A 24,048-nucleotide genomic window follows, 5' to 3' on the forward strand; every position below is an offset into this window, starting at 1 on the left:
AGAAGTGAAACAGTTCATGGAGATGAAGGGGAGACCTGTCATGGAACTCAGTGATAGCAAGTGGCTGTGTGATTTGGGCTTCATGGTGGACATTACCAAGTACCTGTCAGAGCTGAACGTCAAGCTCCAAGGTCCCAACTAGCTTCTCAGCTCTCTGCAATCACATGTGAAATCATTTGAAGCTAAACTAAAGCTGTGGCAAGTGCAAGTGGAAAGGGGAAACACTATCCACTTTCCCACTCTGCAAGAACAAAAGGCTGCTGTGACATCTGAATATGCTGCTGAGTGTGCAAAACTCCTCCAGGCATTTGGAGAGAGGTTCCAGGACATGAAAAGTAAACAAAGGGAACTGAACATATTTGCCACGCCGTTTAATGTGGAACCAGCTGATGTGCCTGACAACCTACAACACGAAATCATTGAGCTGCAAAGCAATGACGAGCTCAAAGCTAGGTACAACAACCTCCCTTTGCTCGAGTTCTACAAACTGTATGTATGTGCTGAGGATTTTCCCATTCTGAGGAGACATGCACTGAAGTTTGCATCACTGTTTGGGACGACCTACAGCTGTGAGCAGTTCTTTTCAAAACTGACTCTTGCAAAGACTCGGTTCCGCTCAAGACTGACTGACCCAAACCTTCAAAACCAGCTGCGAGTAGCATCATCATCACTACCACCTGACACCAAACGCCTCACCAAAGAGAAACAGTTCCAGCCATCGCATTAGGTGAGTCCGATATATGTATTCAATAATTTAGCATGGCCCTCGAAGGATGTTCTAAAAATCGAAATGGCCCTTGACAGGAAAAAGGTTCCCCACCCCTGGTCTAAAGGGTTAAAAGGCACATTTGAATAGTGCGTAATTAATTAATTAGACACATTATTTATAACAAATTAGCCTAGGTAATAAATCATTAATTATGAAAAGGTATGACACACATACACCCCCCCTCCCCCCCCCCCACACACACACACACACACACACAAACACACACACACCTTCATTTATAGTAGACTAGCAGAAGTACCCGGCATTGCCGGGCGGGGGAGGGGAGGGGAGGGGGAAGAAGATGAGGGGAGGGGAACGGGGGGGAGGGGAGGAGAGGGGGGGAGGGGAGGGGAGGGGGAAGATGAGGGGAGGGGAATGGGGGGGAGGGGAGGAGAGGGGGGGAGGGGAGGAGAGGGGGGGAGGGGAATGGGGGGGAGGGGAGGGGAATGGGGGGGAGGGGAGGAGAGGGGGGAGGGGAGGAGAGGGGAGGAGAGGGGGGGAGGGGAGAAGAGGGGGGGGGAAGTACCCGGCATTCCGTGTATAAACGTGAGGGAGAAGAGGGGGGAGGCGGAGGGGGAGGGGGGAGGGGAGAAGAGGGGGGGAGGGGAGAAGAGGGGGGAGGGGGAGGGATGGGAGAGGAGATGGGTGGGAGGGGGAGGGAGAGGGGAGGGGAAGGGGTAGGGGGGAGGGGGAAAAGGGAGGGGGGGTAGGGTGGAGGGGGAAGGGAGGGGTAGGGGAGGATGGAGGGGGAAGGGGAAGGGAAGGGAGGGAAGGGCCAGTCAACAATGACGTTGCAGTTCTCATGGTCGGAGAGCAGCACAACAATCGCGACATCGTCCTGAATCTTCGCAACAGCACGAAGCGGATTTTGGAGACTCACCGATCCTGTGACGCTCTCCAGTACCGGCGTTGCCGGGCGGGGGAAGGGAGACCCGCACATTCCCAACCCGTACATTCGCCCTCTCGACTGAAGCTCTCGGACAAAAGCCTTGCACAAATTACACCGTGAAGGCCCAATGGCCATGTCTATGCCACAAATCAAGTACGTGAGCGAGTCGGGCGCACTGAATTGAAAATATATAGAATGCTCATACTCCGTGAAAAGTGAAGCTACAATATTTTTGAAAAATTTAATTGGTTGCTAGGAGATGGCAGCATGTAAAAACCGTTTGAATATTTGCAATACAGTTTGATCCAGAGGTAAGTGGTATGGTCTTGCTGGTTGGTGGACACGATATGTGTAAGGGAAATTATTTTGGTGTCCTGTATCTGGTCGTGCTAGTTGGTGAACACGGTACATTTAAGGGAAATGATTTTCTGTCATTCTCTGAGTGGTTGCTTCTCCTTCCCCGTATTTTTGTTCATTTTATTGTTTTTTTTCCACTCTCTTGAGTTGTGGGCCTTCCTTGAGTGGTATTACACTTATCATCATCATCATTGGAATGTCTGTTGTAAAGATACGGACATCAAGTCCGTATCTTGACGCAGAGCGCATCAAGCACCATCTTTTTATACCAGGCAACGGCAACGCACTAACGCAGACCTCGCTCGGCCCCGCCCACAGCGACCTCTCTCGGCCCCGCCCATAGCTGCCTCGCTCGGCCCTGCCCATAGCTGCCTCGCTCGGCCCTGCCCACAGCGACCTCACCCGGCCCCGCCCACAGCGACCTCGCTCGGCCCCGCCCACAGCGACCTCGCTCGGCCCCGCCCACAGCGACCTCGCTCGACCCCGCCCACAGCGACCTCGCTCGGCCCCGCCCACAGCGACCTCGCTCGGCCCCGCCCACAGCGACCTTGCTCGGTCCCTCCCACAGCGGCATCACTCCGCCCTACACGGCACTATCGATATATTATTCGTACAATGCCGGGTACTTCTGCTCGCTGAAAACAAATCTATGTGAAACATGCTAAATCATGCTAAATGCTAATCATGCAGAAGTACCCGGCAAAAACGCAATTGCTCTGAAATACGTGCGAACGCGTAACTGAGTTAATGGCGGCAACGAACATCACGTGATCGCTCTGAGCGAATCAGCGCGCTGCTCTGCTACCGGTCAGATTCTGGTCATAATATTCCGCGCTGAGGTAAAAATATGGTAAAAACATATTATGAAATAAATTTTTTGGTCAGCCATGTTCTTCCCAGGCTCAATGCCCATGTCTGTGCCAAATATCAAGTACGTGAGCCTCTCCGTTTAGGAGTCTATCGGTAACATTACACACACACACACAAACTGTGTTTTATATATATAGATTCAATTTGAGTGTATTCCTTGTTCAGGCTGTTTTATACGACGGCATAAGTGATGCGCTGACGTAGTGAATCTGGCGCCGAGAAACCATGAATCGACCCTCTTCTGTTGATCTGTCTGGTGTCGGGATCCCACCTCCCCCCCCCCCCCCCCCCACACACACACACACAAACACACAGAAACACACACACCTTCATTTATAGTAGATTCAATTTGAGTGTATTCCTTGTCAGGCTGTTTTATACGACGGCATAAGTGATGCGCTGACGTAGTGAATCTGGCGCTGAGAAACCATGAATCGAGAAGGATTTATTGATCACGTGGTTTGCTTTTACCTTGACCCGCTCTGGAGGGTTTGTGATCACGTGTCGCATGTGCGGTGTATAGCACTGGTACCTCGCTATTATTTTATTTTCATAAATGTAAAACTGAAAAACAAGGCATTTCCCGAGACATGATATTTCTGCTGATATTATTTGATTCCACACAACATTATCACGCATACATAGAGAGTACGACCGTACTCTCTGATAAACCAGTGTCTCAATGCAATCTCTTCACTTCCTTTGTGACGGACAGCTTAGAGACTTACAGAACTTCAAATTTTTAAAATACTTGCATTATTTGCTAACTGGTATCTCCATCAAGGTTATACTATCTTTAACTAAAATATCAAACAAGACCAGCTACGCCGCTGTTAGACTTTGTCTTTTTTATGGTGTAACACATAGGGCAAAGCAGTCTGAAGAGTCTTTGTCTGTCCGTATGTATGTATGTATGTATGTGTGTATGTATGTATGTATTGTAACGAATGTGGAAACGTTACAATGTGAACGTTACAAAAGTACGGTAACACCCTGTTAATGTAAATAATGGTCGCAGTCGGCCTCCTAGTTAATTCCATGAAACTTACACGCAGGTCACGATATATCTTTTAAATAGTGTATTTCCTTATTCCATGTAGGCTAAATATGTGTTTCCCACTAGATTGACTTTGCATTGTATCAAACAAAATAAGCGTAGGCCCTTCCAATTTCCCCAAAAACCTCCCTTCCAATTGCCTGCCGCATTTTGGGCGGTTTTCTTCAACCACCATTGGCCACGAGGTAGGGTTGGGGAAGAAAGGCGTGTCTCCACCTCGTCATAAGAGGGAAGGAGTGAACCAGCCCTAACAGCCAATCAACACCGCGGTGAGCGACCCGGTAGGCGTGCCCTCGGAGCCGGCGGCTTGATTTCGCCCGAGGTGATAAAAGCGACTGTAAGGGACTGCTTTACCAGAGACCCTGGGAGATGAGCAAAGAGGCTGCAAGAAGAGGAGCGGGGAGATGCGAAACGCTCCAAGCCAAAGAGGAGAGGTACTCGGCAAGGAAACCAGCTTTGGAGAGACGCGCTGAAAGGAGGGAGACGGCTCCACCATAAGAAGAGGAGCAGGTGTGCCGAACCGGCGCGTGGCGTCTACCGCAGCAGATACGCGACGAAGGGGTTTCCCGCCAAAACCGCGAGGAATTGCGAGCTGCGGCCTCCCGACTTTGCCTCCCTCTCAAGCAATCCACCTCAAGCCCTACCTGCCTGCATTATCCCCTGTGTAAGTGTGAACGTCCTGTCCTGCTCGTTGTCTTGGGGCTAAGTAAAAATGAATAGTGTAAGTTAACGATTCGCTGTGTTACTGCTTCTTCCATCCATTGCTTGTGTGTGTATAATAAATCTGTTCTTCCTCCGTACTCTTCTTCTTCTTCTTTTTCATTCTCTTTCGATCGTTTTAGAGGTTTCCCGATTGAATATCTGTGGGGCGATCTGGTCAACGTCGGGTGGAATCGGGCTCTAATCGGGGAGTAACTGTTCGGACGCGGTTAAATACACCACCGCTCGGTCAATATAACATCTAAAGCAGCGTCTGTAACATTTGGTGTCGAGGAGTTGGATTCGGACCTGGGATTAAATTTGTTAGGCCCAAATTTTGGAACACCAATTGTACTATTAGAGTAACAATTGGTGTCGAGGAGGGAGATCGGACCCGAAATCGGACCCGAAGCGCGCTTAACGCGCTCAAAATTACAAGCTGCCGAAATTTATTTTGTTTTATAAAACCCGAATTTTGAGATCGCGCCATGGACAATCAAGGCGATCGGATGTCGGTGGGAGAGATAGACAGGGTGGAATCGACCCAGGACCTCGGGGAAATGTATGTGGAGGAAAGGGAGGAGGAGAAAAATAGCAATGTGGTTGCGGAAGTATCAGACGCGCAAAGTGGCGTCCTCACGCACGTGGGTGTAGCGGCACCAAATTTTGCCGCGACCGTAGCAGCGCCGTTGGTGGATTTGAACCTTTTTTTTATACAAATGAAGGCCCTTATGGCCCAGAATAGTGAGCAAATGAGGGCTAATAGTGAGCGATTGGGTGAGCGATTGGAGGGCCAAATGGGGGTAATGAGGGACGAAGCGAGGGCTCAGAGTGAGCAAATGGGGGTAATGGGAAACCAAATGGGGGTAATGAGGGACGAAGCGAGGGGTACCGGTGAGAAGTTAGACAATAATTTTGAGGAGTTAGACAAGAAATTTGGGAAGTTAGACAATAATTTTGAGGGGTTAGACAACGGGATAAAAGAGGTAAAGAATGGGTTAACGGGGGTGGAAAACAGAATGGCTGCCCAGGAGAATCAGTTAGAGGGGGTGAAAAATGGGTTAATGGTGTTAGAAAATAGGATGGAGGACAAATTGCGGGAAATAGGGGAACAATCTGCCAGGGAAATCAAACAAATGGGAGAGCAGATAGAGGAGGTGAAAATCGGGGTAGAAACCAAACTGGATGCTCAGAGGGATGAATTGGGACAGATGAGGGTGGCATCTACAAAAGAGATGGAGGAAATACGACGAGGGGTAAGTGAGGAGGTTTCGGGGCTACGCGAGGAGGTAAAGCGAGGGGAGAAGCGTATGGAGAAAGAGGTGAGAAATAATATGGCTAAGTTACAAGGGGGAATAGAAGATCTGACGGAGGAGGTGGAACAGCTGACAGAGGGACAAACGAAATTAGTGGAGCAGGTTCAAAGGAACACTGCAGTACTCGGAGGGTTAAAGGCGACACAAAAAGAAATTAAAAACGAATTAATAGCGACACAGAGGCAATGTCAGATGGTACGGGAGGAACTGACAATGAGGGTGGACGAGGTGACAGAGATAATGGAGACAAAGGACCGGCAGGTGAGGATGCACATAGAGACGGTCACGGTAGCCCTAGAGGACGAACTTGAGGAGACGCACCGAGAAATAAAAGAGGTTAAACAAAAACTAGAGGAAGTGGAAGAAGAGGTGAGTGAAATTAAGAAGGGACGGACAGAAACTAAGAGAGAAATCCAGGAGGAGGTAATGGAATATGTACAAGGTCTGTGTTCAAATCATGATGAGGTGCTCACTAACCAAATAAAAAGTTTGCAGGTGGCAGAGGAGGTGCGACGACGAAGTACGGAGGTGAGTGGCAATGTATATGATGTGAGGAAAGCTTCAGTCGGCTTGGGGGTTGCTTTGGATCCGGGTGTTCGTGAAAGGCCGTTGGTGAAGTGTGCGACAGGTCTGGTGTGCGAAAAAAGAGGTGTGCGAGAATGTCCGACCATGGGGTGTGTGAGGAAAAAGTGCACGCCAAGGAGTGAGTGTGCCGTCAGGAGTGAGCCGGTCGTAGCGCGTGTGCGAGGGAGCACAGGGAAGCGCGGTGTGGTGAGTGTTACGGAGGAAGTAACGAAAAAGTGTGCACGACAGGATGCGCGAGAAAGGTGTGTAACGGACGGGTGCATGAGGAAAGAGTGTGCTGTCGAGAGTAAGGGTGAGTGCGCGGTCAAGAATGGAGGTGAGAGTAGTGAGAGAGAAACGGAGCGTGAGTTGGTTATGACAGGTGAGCGAGGATGTACACCTGGAATGGAAGGATGCACACCTGGAATGGTAGAGCGTGTGTGGGAAGGCACATTTGAGTTGGTAGTGAGGCACGTGGTTGGGTGTGCGAATGAGAGCACACCTGTGATTGTCACAGAGGAAGTGACTGAGGAGGGGGCGCGAAGAGGTGTGTTGGTGAGGTGTGCGACCAACGAATGTGTGCCAAAGTGTTCGGTGGTCGGGTGTGTGACCAAGTCGGCGAGCGGAATGAGTGTACCGAGGTGTGTAAGGAAAGGTACGAGGAGAATGGGAACAGCTGCATGTATGAGCAAGAAAGGGGTAGCGTATGCATGTAAGCGTCCAGGTGAAGCGTCGACGGTAACCGGTTTAGCGGTTAGGGCGACTTATAGCCGAATCGGGCCCTCGGTGCGCGTCGGGCAGCTTCGCGTGCCGCGAGGACCAGCGGGGATCCGAACCACGGCGGTTTCGAAAGAACCGCCGTACGCGATCCACGCTGTGCCTTGCTTGGAACGGCCGCGTCCGGGCTCCACTAGGCGGAGCGGGCAGCTGGATAGGAAGGGTCGTTATGGCGACCACGTTTTGTTGAGACGTGCCGGCAGGTCGAGATCGGGACATTGGATGGCTCCACGCCGAGGTGGTGCGTGGGATCTCGGCCCGGGTAAGCCCCCGCCCCTGCCCCGAATGCGGGACGCATCCAGCCGCAGGCACAAAAGAAGCCGCGTTCATTGCTCGGCTGTACGAAGCCGGGCTGTAGACGTGAATTGGCGCACCGAGAGGATGTAATAAGTAGACGGGTGATGATAGTGTTTCGGCCCCGAAATTAGAAAAAGGCGAAATTTGATGATTGGTACGATGATTGGCAGAATTTTTGATTGGTTGGGTTTAGGTGTGCCAAATTGATAGTGAGAGACCCCCGATGTGGTGGGATGGCAAATCCACCATCCCTCACAGTGGGGGCAAAGGAGCTATAGTCTATGGGGTGTATGGCAGTGAAAACTAGCCCGGGTGGGTTAGGATATTGATAGGGCCCTAGCGAAGATGACATTAGGTAACGTTAAGATTAGTTAGTGACTGATACCTGTAGTGGGGACGCAGGTAGATTAGTGTGGATGATGATGACGTGGGAGCGCAATAGTTTAAAGGGACGACTGGGAAGCGCAAGTTTCAGAGGGGAGTAGTTAGCTGAGATGATGCCGTGTGTGTGAGGATTGAACAGGTGAGAATGGAACAGGTGTGATTGCACAGGTGTGCAACTGAACAGGTGTGTGGAGCCGTGTATGAGGGAGTAGTGGTGATTGCGTGTTGTGTTGACCAAATGGTCCAGGAAGAAAGGAGGGTGCAGGTGGCACCAGGGGTGAGGGCACAGGTGTGCAACAGCAAGTATGGAGAATGGTAGTGTGGAATAAATGGAGTAGTGGAATGGATGGTCGTGGAGTGAGAATGGTGGAAATTGTGGAGTGGAGTGGAGTGGATGGTGCGAAGGTGTGAATGGGGGAAGAGTGGACCCCCATCACGGATACCCGGGGCGGGTAGTGTAAGTGTTAGGTAGAGGGTACAGGTAAATTGTGGTTGGATATTGGCATCTGTGGTGCGGGTGGCAGAATGGTATGTGGATGGGTGCATTAGTGTTGTGGAAATGGCTGGGCGTGTAGCCTGTTAGTGTGTGTAGTTGGTTTGGGCACTCCACCACTGTGAGGATGTCGGCCAGGTGAGGCCGCAGGTGGGCTCTGGGAGCCGGTAGTAGTTGTTGTGGATGGGGCCCGAGGATCCGGAGGACGGACCCGGGTAGCCCAGTGCCAGAGGGCACCATGGGGTGACAGAGCCAGGAGAGGGGCTGTCCCCAGTTAGTTAGGTTAGGGTGAGGAGCTAGGTAAGCTCGGGTGGCAACTACAGTGGTGGAGGTGTGCAGGTGGGTAGACCTGTTGGGAGAGCTAGACGTCGCAGCCCAGAAATTGTGCGAGAGCACCGGGAGATGAATCGGGGGAGTGAGACCCCAAATTGAGAGGCACCACAGTTTGGTCAATGGGAATTGGTTTTTAGAACCCATAGTGTAAGTTGGCCAATGTAATGGATTGGCAGGGAGAGACCCCGGGTAGTGTAAAGTGTGTTAGTCATTTAGAAAATAGTTAGGATGAAGGATCTCCTCGCACCATCTGCATCCACTCACCTGAGGTGACAGGTACTCCACACCATGCCATGTTTTGATTATTTTTTATGATGCAAATGTTTGGATTGTGAGACGCATCATGACGTGGGTGTGACATTGTGCGTAATTCCATCTCTCCCTCCTTATGAGGATTGATGATGAATTGGTGATGGCAAATTTTGAGGTAGAGGGATTGTGGTGACGAATTTGGTATAGGGGAAATATGGGGAAGACGTGACAGGGGGGTGACGTACGGTAGGGACGAGCTTTCTCACTTCGCCCTCCGTACGCATTTCGCCTTGCATTGCCTTATTGACGTGTACCCTTGTGACCTTACCCCATGCTCAATTGTCTTTCTTTTGTCTCCCACATGACCTGTGCGCCATTGGGTGCCGATGGGAGCGTGCGTGAGGTGGCCATTGTGCGCCCGAGATTCCCAGAACCAGCATGCATTGCGTTGATGTACCACTTTATGGACCGCTGTTCTGCGGCCAAGTACCACTTGATGGACCCCAGGTTCTGGGGCAGGGCACCTCTGTTGGAGACCGGCCATAGTGGCCAGGGAATCTTGCTTGCGGACCTCGGTAAGGTGGCACCTATGCCAAACAGGTGGACCACCCTTAGTTGGCCCCTGAGGCCCTAAATAAAAACGAACACAAGTTGTGCTTTTTATTATGTCCAAATAGGCCGCATGAAGCCAGAAGACGTCGGGAAGAACATCGGCCCAGCAGAGAAAGAGAAGACCACCACCAGTTGTTTTGTTGTGTTTATTATGAACCATGGTGACTGCGCACCGAGTGGTGCTTTTGGTGCTTTGTGGTGCTTTTGGGTGCTTTGGTTGTATTGGTACTGTTGCATCGATGCAATGCGTGCTGTCTCCTCCCTCCCAACAGGAATTTCTTTCTCTTGTTCCCTAAAAAGAAAAAAAGAAAAAAACACAGGTCCTGGGTTGCGTTGTAAATAAGAAATCACGTCATTGTAAATATTGCTCCCCACCGTAAATGTATAGTTTGAGAATAATTCCGTAATTCGGTTAGCTGTGGGCTTGAGTCTGTTAGACAGGGTGCAATGCAATAGGGGGACATACTTATTTGTGTTTTAAAATTGTCACACTCAGGGTCAGGTTAATTGTAGAGGGAATTACACCTACGTGTCACACTAAGTTAAAGTTTAATAGGCCCGAGTACGGGCCTGAAGAAAGGAGGGTGCAGTGTAACGAATGTGGAAACGTTACAATGTGAACGTTACAAAAGTACGGTAACACCCTGTTAATGTAAATAATGGTCGCAGTCGGCCTCCTAGTTAATTCCATGAAACTTACACGCAGGTCACGATATATCTTTTAAATAGTGTATTTCCTTATTCCATGTAGGCTAAATATGTGTTTCCCACTAGATTGACTTTGCATTGTATCAAACAAAATAAGCGTAGGCCCTTCCAATTTCCCCAAAAACCTCCCTTCCAATTGCCTTCCGCATTTTGGGCGGTTTTCTTCAACCACCATTGGCCACGAGGTAGGGTTGGGGAAGAAAGGCGTGTCTCCACCTCGTCATAAGAGGGAAGGAGTGAACCAGCCCTAACAGCCAATCAACACCGCGGTGAGCGACCCGGTAGGCGTGCCCTCGGAGCCGGCGGCTTGATTTCGCCCGAGGTGATAAAAGCGACTGTAAGGGACTGCTTTACCAGAGACCCTGGGAGATGAGCAAAGAGGCTGCAAGAAGAGGAGCGGGGAGATGCGAAACACTCCAAGCCAAAGAGGAGAGGTACTCGGCAAGGAAACCAGCTTTGGAGAGACGCGCTGAAAGGAGGGAGACGGCTCCACCATAAGAAGAGGAGCAGGTGTGCCGAACCAGCGCGTGGCGTCTACCGCAGCGGATACGCGACAAAGGGGTTTCCCGCCAAAACCGCGAGGAATTGCGAGCTGCGGCCTCCCGACTTTGCCTCCCTCTCAAGCAATCCACCTCAAGCCCTACCTGCCTGCATTATCCCCTGTGTAAGTGTGAACGTCCTGTCCTGCTCGTTGTCTTGGGGCTAAGTAAAAATGAATAGTGTAAGTTAACGATTCGCTGTGTTACTGCTTCTTCCATCCATTGCTTGTGTGTGTATAATAAATCTGTTCTTCCTCCGTACTCTTCTTCTTCTTCTTTTTCATTCTCTTTCGATCGTTTTAGAGGTTTCCCGATTGAATATCTGTGGGGCGATCTGGTCAACGTCGGGTGGAATCGGGCTCTAATCGGGGAGTAACTGTTCGGACGCGGTTAAATACACCACCGCTCGGTCAATATAACATCTAAAGCCGCGTCTGTAACAGTATGTATGTATGTATGTATGTATGTCCACTCAAACGTATAGCAATCAAGCTGAGGATCTGGACACATGACATGGTGATGTGATTACGTCTGATGTTATTGCCACGTACAACGGCTGAATCCACACTCCGGCATTTTGATTCCAATATCGTTCAGACTGAACATATCGTTGAACCTGTCATATATCACAATCGCCATGCTCTACCTTTACGTTTTTCATTCAGTGTGAAACACAAACAAACCGATTGTTAAAATGATCATCAAATATCAAAAGCATAGACGTTACGGGTCTTCCAACGATAGTGCATATAGGCCTCAGGCTTCATGCTTTCATGGCTCACCTTCAGGCCGCTTCGGACAAATTAGCCCAGGTTTCTTAATACAGTAGTATTGTTTTCGTAATAATAATAGTGTTAATACTAATAATATAGTAAATATAATCGTAACACTGCAATACCTTTATCGTTATTGCAAAGTTTCTAGATTGAAGCGGTGTATGGTTCATGAATCGATGATAAGTGATGTGCGGCTGCGGTACAAATAACGCTGAAGTAAGGAATTAGCCTTGGTTTTTTTTTTAGCAATATCATTTTCAGAATAATGATAACGTAACGTTAATATTATAGTAAATCTAATCGCAACACTAATCCCTTCGTAGTGACTGCAAAGTTACTGGAGGTTAAAATATATCATCTATATGTATAAAAGAAAGTTTTTGTTTGTTTGTTTGTTTGTCTGCACACGCTAATCTCTTGAACGGTGAAAGATAGGAGGAAACCTTTGAAACAAAAAAATTTTTGGACGGGCCCCGGGATGGTTATAGGCTAGGTGGTGAGGCCGGTCGAGGCCGCCTCGGCTAGGCTGGGCCCATTTCGCAATTAAAAGCTGAGCTGAATTATAGTCGTCATTCTTCTACGGCCGCGAGTAAAAGCTGAATTATAGTAGTAAATTCATTCAAAAAGAACTAAAAATGTCGGGACGGGCCCCGGGAAGGTTGTAGGCTAGGCGGCGAGGCCGCTCGAGGCCGCTTCGGCCGGGCTGGGCCCATTTCACAATTAAAAACTGAGCTGAATTATAGTCGTTCTTCTACGGCCGCGAGTAAAAGCTGAATCGATGTCGTAAATTCATTCAAAAAGAACCTGGGAAATGCCGGGTGCTTTCGGCTGGTCTTCTATATATTGAAGTAGGGCAGTTTTGTGTCCATCCGTCACGCTATGTCATTACGTCTTTGATGTCATTACGACGGCTGACTCCACCGACCGACATTTTAATTTAATAGTACACCTGCTCACTAAAGGAGCGGCAGGAAGGGTCATTCCTCCTTGGTGTATGTAGATTACAGTCGATCTATGATCGGGTCTCAATAACATTGGGGGTGTTCATTTACCAAGTTTCTTGTGGAGAGATTGCCAAGTGGTTTAAGCATTTGAGCAAGCATTCCATTCAAAACGTTAAGGATTGGGTTTCATTGGTGGTTTTCAAAACAAAACCTTAATTGGTGGGTTTCAAAAGGCCGCTACGAAAAACGCCACTTTTTTCATGGCAGGAAGGGTCATGTTATTTACCCAACCCTTGTGGGGTATATAGATTGCAGTAGATCTTCGCTCAGTTCAGTAAGTAAAACCTACCTCACGGATGTCGGGATTCCTTCAAATTTCTTCGTTTAATGTTATAAACAGCATTAACGACTGTTTAAAAAGCCAATCATATGTGTTTGTGGTTTATAATATTTTACAAGGCCAGCTACGCCGCTGTTAGACTTCCGGTCTTGTTTAATACAAAACTGAATTATTGGATCCAGAAACCTATATTTAGACACCAAGAACCAGTGTTGTAGTCGGAACTACCATTTCTGAGATGGAGACAGAGACCGACAAAATGTGGTCTCTCGACTGACACCACTGCCAAGAACACCTGTATCGGGATCCATCCAGAGTTTTTATGGCACCCACCTTAGATTTTAGTGGCCATCTTGGATTTTGACAGCCTTCTTGGGATTTGGGCATTTACTTTGAAGATAAATGTTTTTTTATGGTAAAAATGTGTTCCCTGACATCCATTAACTATAAAATAGACGAAGAAGCATATGGGCTTCGTTTAGTCAGGCAGAGTCAATTTATATTCTGACATTAGCCATATTGAATTTGGGATGGACCCAAAAATGCCAGCATTCTTGAGAGGATAACTCCTACCTATTTTGTTCAGCACCCTTCAATTATATAGAAACCACCTTGAAAGCTTTGTCCCCGCATACTTGTTACAGGACCTACACATTGATCCTCTACTTTCGGGTCCGCCTTGTGACAGATGAGCACAGACATCGGGCCAGTTTTCGATGAAAATGGAGTACTGCACATTGTGCTTTTAAAAATGATGCATGTTTCACAGCAACAGTGATTTATTGATGGTTTTCTAAATTGTCTTTGCAGAGAATCAATTGAAAATGGTTTCTTATTCCAAGACAAGTTCCCAGTTGTTTGGCAGTGAAGGTTCTTTCAATCAGAACATGACACAGACTTATCAGGAAGTCAACAAATATAGCAGTGTATTGACAAAGAACAATTGTAGTACGACATTCAAGAAAATTGAAAGGAACATGAAGCTGCACGAGTCTTCTGCTTGCAAGAAAACAATTAGCTCATTAAAATCTTCAAACAAGTATCGAGCAATACCCAGACGTGAGATGCCATACAAGTGCACTGTCTGCAGCAACGAATTTTCTTGGTTATCATCATTGAATTATCAGAGTGTAGAACACACAGAAGAGAAACCTTTCAAGTGTACTGTGTGCAGCAATGAATTTTCTTGGCTGTCATCCGTGAATTATCAAAAAGTAAAGCACACAGGAGGGAAGCATTATAAATGTCCTGTGTGCGGCAAGAATTTTGCTCATTCATCATCTTTACAAACACATCAAAGAACACACACAGGAGAGAGGCCTTATATATGTCCTGTGTGCGGCAAGGATTTTGCTTTTTCATCAACTTTACAAACACATCAAAGTATACACACAGGAGAGAGGCCTTATAAATGTCCTGTGTGCGAGAAGGATTTTGTTCGTTCAGCATCTTTACAAATACATCAAAGAACACACACAGGAGAGAGGCCTTATAAATGTCCTGTGTGCGGCAAGGATTTTGCTTTTTCATCAACTTTACAAATACATCAAAGAACACACACAGGAGAGAAGCCTCATAAATGTCCTGTGTGCGGCAAGGATTTTGGTCATTCATCATCTTTACAAATACATCAAAGTATACACACAGGAGATAGGCCTTATAAATGTCCTGTGTGCAAGAAGGATTTTGCTCGTTCAGTATCTTTACAAATACATCATAGAGCACACACAGGAAAGAAGCCTTATAAATGTCCTCTGTGCCGCAAAGATTTTGTCCATTCATCATCTTTACAAAAACATCAAAGTATACACATAGGAGAGAAGCTTTATCAATGTCGTGTGTGTGGCAAGGATTTTCGTCATTCATCAAATTTACGAACACATCAACGTATACACACAGGGCAGAGGCCTTGTAAATGTCCAGTGTGCGGCAAGGATTTTGCTCATTCATCAAGTTTAAAAGTACATGAGAAAATACATACAGGAGAGAGGCCCTACAAGTGTTCTGAATGCCTCAAGGATTTTATTTATCCCTCCAATTTGAGTCGACATCAAATAATACACCGGAAATAAACCTTTCAAATGGTCTGTGTGCACCAAGGCATTTTTGTATCAATCAAAGTTGAAGCGGCATCAAAAATCCACGCACAAGAGACAAAAGAAAGAAGACCTACAGGTTACGCCCGACAGGTCTTCAAGAAGATAGCACGATTTATCAAATTCACCATGACAATCTCTCCATTTTGCCCTATTTTCTGCATCTCCCCTTGTTAATCAACTTGCCTTGTTAATTAAGAAATTCGCATGCTCTGAAGATTTTTTCCACACTTATGATTTACTACGCCAAGGTTACGTGATAGCGAAATTTTAAGGTCAGATTCGGATTCGTGGGCACCAAATTAGTTAGAAACAGTTGAAAATAACTCGGAACCAATTTGGCTGTTGACCAGTGTTGACCATTCCTAAGGGATATTGCGAGGAGTAATATTAAGAAGCAGTGGGCATTTATTAGGTTTCAAATAAGAGTGGAGATGGAGTTATATTCATATAGGAGTAAGAAGAGGCAAGTTAAGGAAACTAGCCTGGCTCGGTGTGCTCTGCGCACTTCACCACATTTTGCTTCAGAGTGATAGGCATCTTTGACCATGCCTGCTTTCTCAGGGAGTGAGGGATGGCGGGAATGGTGACTGTGGGTTAGTGGTGGTGATGGTGGTTTAGGGGTTGTGGGGAATGGTGGAGGGGGAATGGGGTGGATGGTGCTTTCGGGGTTGGTGGGGGAGGGCGGCCAAATATATTTTGTGCTCTGATTGAATATACACTGTAAATCAGAACCCAACACTTATCAATAAAAAGGAACTGAGTGCAAATTTATATTTATTTTTAATTATCAGTTAGAGCTGGAAGGGAAGGTCAATACAAATTTATCAAAAACTGGATGGGAAAGAAACTGGGAATGAAACGCACAGGTTAAACCGTACTGAGCAACGTGCAGCCATGGACTTGGGTTCGCCAGCTTCCCTGCGCAGCTCACTGCCCGTTCAGGATGCGTAGCTTGCAGAAGGGTTTGCAGGACGACCCGCCGCACCAAAGTCAGCACGAACGATGATCCAGGATGGGGAACAATTCAGCGCAGGCGACGACCCAGCTCGGATGAAACACCACAAGGAACGAAGGTCAATTCTGAAGTACCAACCAGCACGGAGGACAGCCAGCTCGAAGGACCACGACGAGAAGGCAGCCAGGTAGAGCAGAGAGAAAAAAGTGCCATGAACATGGGGTTTATATCAGGTCGAAAACCTTCCTTGAATGTTCCACAGGCTCCCATTGGCCGAGGCAATGCTGGTAGATTGCCGGCGAAGTTTGCTCGGGAAAAGTCAAGACCTGATTGGTTGTTTTACGTGTCCACGACCTCTCAGTGGTTGTTTGCGTATCCACGATCTCTCATTGGTTGTTCGCGTGTCCACGATCTCTCATTGACTGCTTAGGCGTCCACGACCTCTCATTGGCTGCTTGTTGGTGACGTGTCCACACCCTCTCATTGGTTATCTGCTGGTGACGTGGGTGGTTCTTTTAGCCACGCCTACCACAGTCGAGTTGATCACGTGGACTGTAATTTTAGCCACGCCTACCTGCACATCACCACGTCTTTGTTCTTCAACCATACGAAGGTTTGAATCCTGCCTAAACTCAACGCATATCTGCTTTAATTATTACCCAATGGGAAGGGAGCTAATCTTTACATTTAATAAGAATAACTGACTACTGCAGGCTACATGTTGTCGTGTAATTAACTATACGGGGTTCATTCTTTATTGCAAAACCGCAACAATAGCCAATTATCAGCAACTTGAGTACCATGTGATTGTCGTCTGACAATAGGCTATGGGTTGCTTTGTTAGATTGCTATCCGACTTCCACCGTTTATTTAATATGCGCTGCTGTGTTTAAACTTTGCGCAATCACAACTGAACACCGTGATTGATACGATTTACCACTGTCGTAAATTTAGTTCCTTGACCTGCCGTGATATTCTTTCATTGGCGCCGCTCTGTTAAACTATTACGAAATCCTGGCCGACAATCGTGGTTGAGATGGATTTCGCCGTTTTTGACAGATGTAATAACACGTTTTACGTCGATATTTTTTTCATTTGAGTGCTGAAATGGGGGTGCGTATTATATCTATAGGTCTGCAGATTTTTACACCGCGACAAAAGTCCAAGTTGGGGGTGCGCGTTATGCACAGGGGCGCGTTAGAGTCGAAGTTTTAAGGTAACAATAATAATATATGTACCATTTGGCAATAATGAAATGAACGTATAATCTCCGCCCTGGTCCAAGCAGACCTGGGCTCGGTGAAAGGTAAACTAATGCTGAAGCAGCACAGCAGGCAGGTATGCCACAGGCCCTTAATAAAAACTACATCAAACATGCATGCAGCATTGCAGCATGGTGTGGTATTTTTATGGCTTCGAGACAAGAGCTGATGAGACAGAGCAGCAGAGGAAGGCAAGGAAGTTAAATAACTCACTTGACACATGATCCTGGCCGTCGCTGATTGGGACATAACACCCTGAGATATCTAGATTTGATCGACTTAATTACATAACAAACGTCCAACAGTTACACCCCTCTATCCCTTGGGCCAATGGGCGATCTACGTATTCCCGAGTGCATATCAAACCTCATTATACAAGATAAGAGATCTACGCAGAAGGCAGCAACACCGTAACACGGATGTATTTACTGTGAGAGGTGAGAGGAATAGGAATTAGGAAAAAAGTGAATCCGGATGGAAAGGAGTTTGAAAACATCGACGTGCCACATTGACACGTAGCACGGAGTTTAAACCCTGAAACATGGTTCTGAAAGTTGCTTCTCGTGATCTCACGAGCTCGTTGTATGATAATATTTATCTATCTATAATTCCAGTAATCTCTGTGTGTTTGTTTGTTTGTACGTTTGTACGTTTGTTTGTCTGTGACCGCTGTTTCTCGACAACCACGGGTCCGATATACTTTAAACTTGCCAGGTATATTGCTGGGGACCCGAGGATGTGCCTTTTCAAGGTTTCATATTAATCGGACAATTACTTACCGAGCTATGTCCAAAAAACGATTCAACCAATCAGAGAGCAGCGAGCTATCGCGTGTGCCGAACGTGGCGAACACACTCTGCCTCGGATGGCACATTTGAGAGCGTATTCATTTATTTCCCGTCGGCAAACTATGTTGGCGCTATGTTGGCGTTAAACGATGTTTTAAAACTAATTAAAACCCCGGGGGGATTGTCACTGTACTCGCAAGCCGTTCGCCGTTCGCTTTGGCGTTGCGAATGGACCAAAACATTTCATGAACCAAACCATTTCATGTAAAGCGTTCGCCGTTCGCTTTGGCGTTGCGAATGAACCAAAACATTTCATGGACCAAACCATTTCATGTAAATAGAGGGGGGGATATAATTTTAGATATAGATATAGTACGGGCATGCCCTAGTTTATATACAATACAACCAAATGGAGCATGAAAACGTTTTTTTGAGGGTGTCATTTGGTGCTCCATCCACTTTGCGCCTGGTGCGGTCGCCCCCTCTGCCCACCCCCTCCCCCCATCACTACGCCACTGCCTGGGTCACCTTAATCTCATCCTGGATGTGCTTAGCAGACCGACTCACCTCGTCTTGCAGACTCTGTTGGACCCGAGCAACCTCTCCCTTGATGGTATTGTCCCAAGTCTCCAGCCACACCTGCAACATTTCATTCACCCTTTCCCAAGTCAATTGTGGCTGCCACAGGCCTTTACTAATAAACACTCACTCTTGTTCTGTCACACAAGCCTCAAATTCCTTTACCTCTTCCACAAAATCACCACTCTGGTGCTTCACAAATTCCCCTTCCTCTCTGCTGGTGCATTCTGGCATCCACACAGGTGCGATAGCCTTCCAGGTCCTCTTCCACTTTGTCAATTCTCTTTTCATTCCTTATTTTATTTTTTTTATTTTTTTGTATGCAAGATCGAGGCTCGTGTAAGAGCTAGCACATTGAACATGAAAACATGCACAGACACATAAAACATGCAATGAAGGGAGTGGGAGACAAGATGGGGAGAGAGGGGGTAGCATACAAGTATAACATTTGAGAGCAGGGACATCGGGAGATCTGTGGGAGGAAGAGGGCTTGGGGCGAGGGAAGGGGGGTGGGGTGGGAGACTTAAAAAAAAAACATATGGACACTGTTATGACTTCCACGAAAGAAGTCGGTATTTCAAAAAAGTGGATCTGGGGTGAATTAACGGGGGTAGAAAAGATCAAGGTTTTGGATGGGGGAAGATAAGAGATGGTGGTGAACAGCTGTTTCAAAGACCTGGAGGGATGAGTGGAATTGAAGAGAGCGAGGGAGTTTGTTCCAGAGGTGGGAGAAAAGAGGAATGAAAGAGTGAAGGTGAGCAGAGAGTCTTAATTTTGGCAGTTTGACCAGAAGAGGGTTGCAGGCAGATCTTGTGCGACCTGTAGGAGTACTTGGGGGACAGAGCACAGACGGGGCTGGGGGGGGGGGCTAGGCCAGAGAGGAGTTGGTAGAAGACAGAAAGACCACCAACCAGCCTGCGGTGAGTGTGACCTATGACCCTCACAATCGACTTCATTGCGGGAGATTCCAATGATTCTGAAAGCTTTGGTTTCAACAGCGTGAAGCTGAGCGAGGTGTGAGGCAGGAGCACCAGCCCAGAGGGGAGAGCAGTATTCCATTGAGCTGCGGATGAAAGGCTTTGGAGACTGGCTTTGGAGGCCAGCTTGGAAATGTGTTTTTCCCAGGAAAGATCATGGCACATTGTGAGACCCAAGAGATTGAGTGACAGAACTGCTTGGAGAGGATTGTTGAGAAGGTAGATGGGATGGTTGTCCAGACGGTCTTTTCGAAGAGACATCGTGAGAGTGTGGGATTTGTCAGGATTGAAAGACATGTTCCACTTGTATGACCAGTCTGTGATTTTGACCAGGTCTGCAGAGAGTGAGGAGGCTGCGGACTGCCGATTTGAGCGATGAGATATGGAGCGGCAGAGAGTGGAGTCATCAGCAAAGAGATAGAGAGGATTTTCCAGAGCCGGAGAGATCATTGATGAAGTCCAGAAAAAGCACAGGGCTCAGAACACTGCCTTGGGGAACTCCAGCCTGAACAGGAAGAGGAGATGAAAAAATCCCTTCAGGGCCACACATTGACTACGACCAGAGAGGAAGTCCGCAAGCCATTCATGGAGATTTCCATGGATACCATAGGAGGAGAGTTTGGTGAGCAGAGCGGGGTGTCAGACCGTATCGAAGGCACGTGATGTATCAACGGAGACAGCTCGAAGAGTTGCCATTACGGCGACAAGAGAGGAGTCGCCATTACGTGACGGGCCGTTTGTTCATTCATTTCCCTTATTTCTCTCATTTCATTTGTTTGCTCTCTTTGGGCTTTCATTTAATTTGGGCATCACTTTGTTCACTACAGGCATTTGTTTTAGCCATTATTCCATCAATCCTTTTTTCCAATCGTCCCATAAAATTTGTCATCATGGCCTGGACAGCCATCGGATCTGCTCTCTGCGTCTCATTTCCGCCATTGTGGGGGATGGCGTTCGAACGCTCGGGACGAGGGTTCCAATCCTATCCTCAAACTCATTTACCCCCGGCCCATTTACTTCAGCCGCGTTCTCTTCCAGCGGCTCCATTTCGTTCATGTCCGCCATTATGTGACGAGCCGTTTTCCCCGCGCCCACTTAATCTCCTCACAAAAAATAATTAAAATTTCCCACGCTGCTCTTGCGCTCTCTCGACTGCAATCACTATAAAATTTGGACCTCGGTACTACGATCCCCTCCCCCTCGATGAGAGAAAGACGATCATTTAAAATTTAGAGTCCAAAAGCTTCGCGCAATTTGCACTCGGCGAGTGTTGCACTCTCACCCATTTGCATCTCTCATTTCTCATCTTTGCATCTCATTTGCATCTCTCATCATTTGCATCTCTCACCCATCTCACCCATCTCACATCTCACTGAGTGTCTCACAGGGTTCGGATCCCAAACTCCTTACACCACTAGTCGAGTCCGTGGCCGATGAAAACCAGCCTTGGACAGATAGCCGAACAGTTAACTCCGAGGCGACAGTTTGAAACTTAGCGAAATTATTTTTGGCGGCGCGGGCGAAGAAAACCAGGGTCTTAACTGTACGACGGAACCACAGGGTTTATTACTCGAACCCACAAACAAATAAACACACACTACAAGGAAAATTCGCAATACAAGAATGAAATGGGGGGTGAGGAGGGGGAGGAATAATTTTAATGAAATAATTGTGAAATGATAAAATGTCAAAATTAATGTTGAGGTAAAAAAAACCTATTACTCCTAATTTGAGGATCCTGCATCAGACACAATTACAGACAAGGGAACGATAAAAGAAAAGAAAATGGTGTGATGAGTTGCCTGATACACAGCCTGCTCCAACGAGGAAGAACGTGAACTGCCCCCGAGTCTCCGCGCACGAGATGGCGCGAATCGCCACACGACACCCAGAGCCGCGAAGCGGCGGAAAAAACTTCCTCCTACAGCCGTTCCGCGCTCCACAAGGCCCCGATAAATGTGTTAGGTTCACACAGCACGAAGCACAGCCGTCTTCGAGCCAGGCCAGAACAAAAGAGAGCCAAAAAGACGGATTCTTCCTCGCGAAGATGACTGCCACGAAGCACTCTTGAGCAATCTTTTTCCACAAGCGCTCATGAGCCAAAGATGCACCACCGCGCATGACCAAGCCCAGAACCCAAGAGCGATGAATTCTGCGACCGCCCGCCACACAGCCAGTACCAGAGAGAGTGAGGAGGGGGAGGGGGGATGGGTGGGTGGGCACACCCTCCTTTGACCAGTTTGTCCTTTCAGGCCAGTTTTCGATGAAAATGGAGTACTGCACATTGTGCTTTTTAAAAATGATGCATGTTTCACAGTAATAATGATTTATTGATGGTTTTCTGAATTGTTTTTGCAGAGAATCAATTGAAAATGGTTTCTTATTCCAAGTCAAGTTCACAGTTATGTCAAGCAATACCCAGACGTGAGATGCCATACAAGTGCACTGTGCAGCAAGGAATTTTCTTGGTTGGCATCCTTGAATTATCAGAGAGTAGAACATGCAGAAGAGAAGCCTTGAAAATGTCCTGTGTGCAGCAATAATTTTGCTCGTTCATCATTTTTACAAACGCGTCAACGGATACACACAGAAGACACCCCACCTGTGTTCTGTACGCAACAAGGCGTTTCCTTTTGCTTCATGTTTGAAAAAGCATCGTTGGATGCACACGGGAGAGAAACCTTTCAAGTGCACTGTGTGCAACAATGAATTTTCTTGGTTAGCATCCTTGAATCATCAAAAAGTAAAACACACAGGAGAGAATCCGTATAAATGTCCTGTGTGCAGGCAGGATTTTGCTCATTCATCATCTTTAAAAGTACATCAAAGAACACACACAGGAGAGAGGCCTTATAAATGTCCTGTGTGCGGCAAGGATTTTACTCGTTCAGCATCTTTACAAATACATCAAAGTATACACACAGGAGAGAAGCCTTACATGTGCTTTGAATGCCTCAAGACTTTTGGTAGCGTCTCAGGGTTGAAGCGGCATCAAATGATACACACCGGGGAGAAGCCTTTCCAATGCTCTGAATGCGTTAAGGCTTTTATTGATCTCTACAAGTTGAAGCGGCATCAAATAATACACACCAGAGATAAACCTTGCAAGTGATTTGAATGCCTTAATGCTTTTGTTGACATATCAAGGTTGAAGCAGCATCAAATACGACACATCACAGAGAAGCATTACAAGTGCTCTGAATGCCTCAGGGCTTTTGTTTATCTCTCCGAGTTGAAGCAACATCAAATGATGCACACAGGGGAGAAGCCTTACCAGAGCCCTGAATGCCTTAAGGCTTTTACTCATCTCTTCAATTTGAACGGACATCAAATAATACACTGGAGATAAACCTTTCAAGTACTCTGAATGCTTCAATGCTTTTGTTGACCTCTCCAATTTGAAGTTGCATCAAATAATACACACCGGAGAGATGCCCTACACATGTTCTGAATGCAACAGGAGTTTTTCTTTCATCACATTTATCTTGACATCAAATGATCGACACACCGGAGAGATGCCCTACACATGTTCTGTGTGTGCCAAGGCATTGTGGTATCAATCAAAGTTGAAGCGGCATCAAAAATCCATGCACAAGAGACAAAGGAGAGAAGACCTACAGGTTAAGCCCGACAGGTCTTTAAGAAAATAGCACGTTTGATTCAATTCACCACCATCTAAAGTCACTCCACGCCACTCTCCCCTCATCCAATCCGTGATATTTTCTACCCCTGTTAACAACCCACTCCAAACCCACCCTCTTCCAAATTTCCTGAGAGTTTGCTTCTGTATCCATCTTGTCGACCCCATGCATCCGCCACTACACATCTTTCCTTCATACTCGTCTTATTTGCCCAACTCTCCCTCTATTTTATCCTTCACCTCTGCTGTTGGTGTTTCCCTCCCATCCCTCCTCCCTCTGTTTCTCCTGCTCCTTTTGTTGTGTTGTTTCCTGATCCGTTCAGTGTTCTAGCTCTTAACTTTCATACGAAAAAAGTGTAGGTTCTGCAAGGTAGAAACAGAAAATACCGGTCACCTTCTTTCAGGATATGAAAAAACAACTGTCTGAATAACTGCATACACAAAAGAACAACAATGTGTGCAACGTACACCATTGGGACATATGAAAAAAATTCAATATATCAGTCTCAGAAAAATCGAGGAAGTATGAACCAAAAAGCGATTGTTGAACATGAGGATGCAGTCCTCACGTATGACCATATCATCCCATCAATCGTGAACAGACAAAAAGCATTGCGACAGGACATTGTACTTGTGCACAAAAAGGAAAAGATGGCATTGCTAATCGAGGGGTCAGTACCCAGCGACTTTCGTCGAAATAATGTGGAAAACAGGAAATTTACCAAGTAATCAGCATCTGAAAATGAGGCCAAGAGAACCTGGAAGCTGAAGG

General features: G+C 47.1%; 1 pseudogene; it reads left to right on the forward strand.

The window, feature by feature from the left end:
- The first annotated feature begins 328 nt into the window (after window positions 1-328).
- LOC137413385 (uncharacterized) overlaps window positions 329-24,048 on the forward strand; it is a 33,223-nt pseudogene continuing 9,503 nt past the window's right edge.

The sequence above is a fragment of the Myxine glutinosa genome, chromosome 9, assembly GCF_964187855.1.
Source record: "Myxine glutinosa chromosome 9, kmMyxGlut1.1, whole genome shotgun sequence".
NCBI classification, from domain to species: Eukaryota; Metazoa; Chordata; class Myxini; order Myxiniformes; family Myxinidae; genus Myxine; species Myxine glutinosa.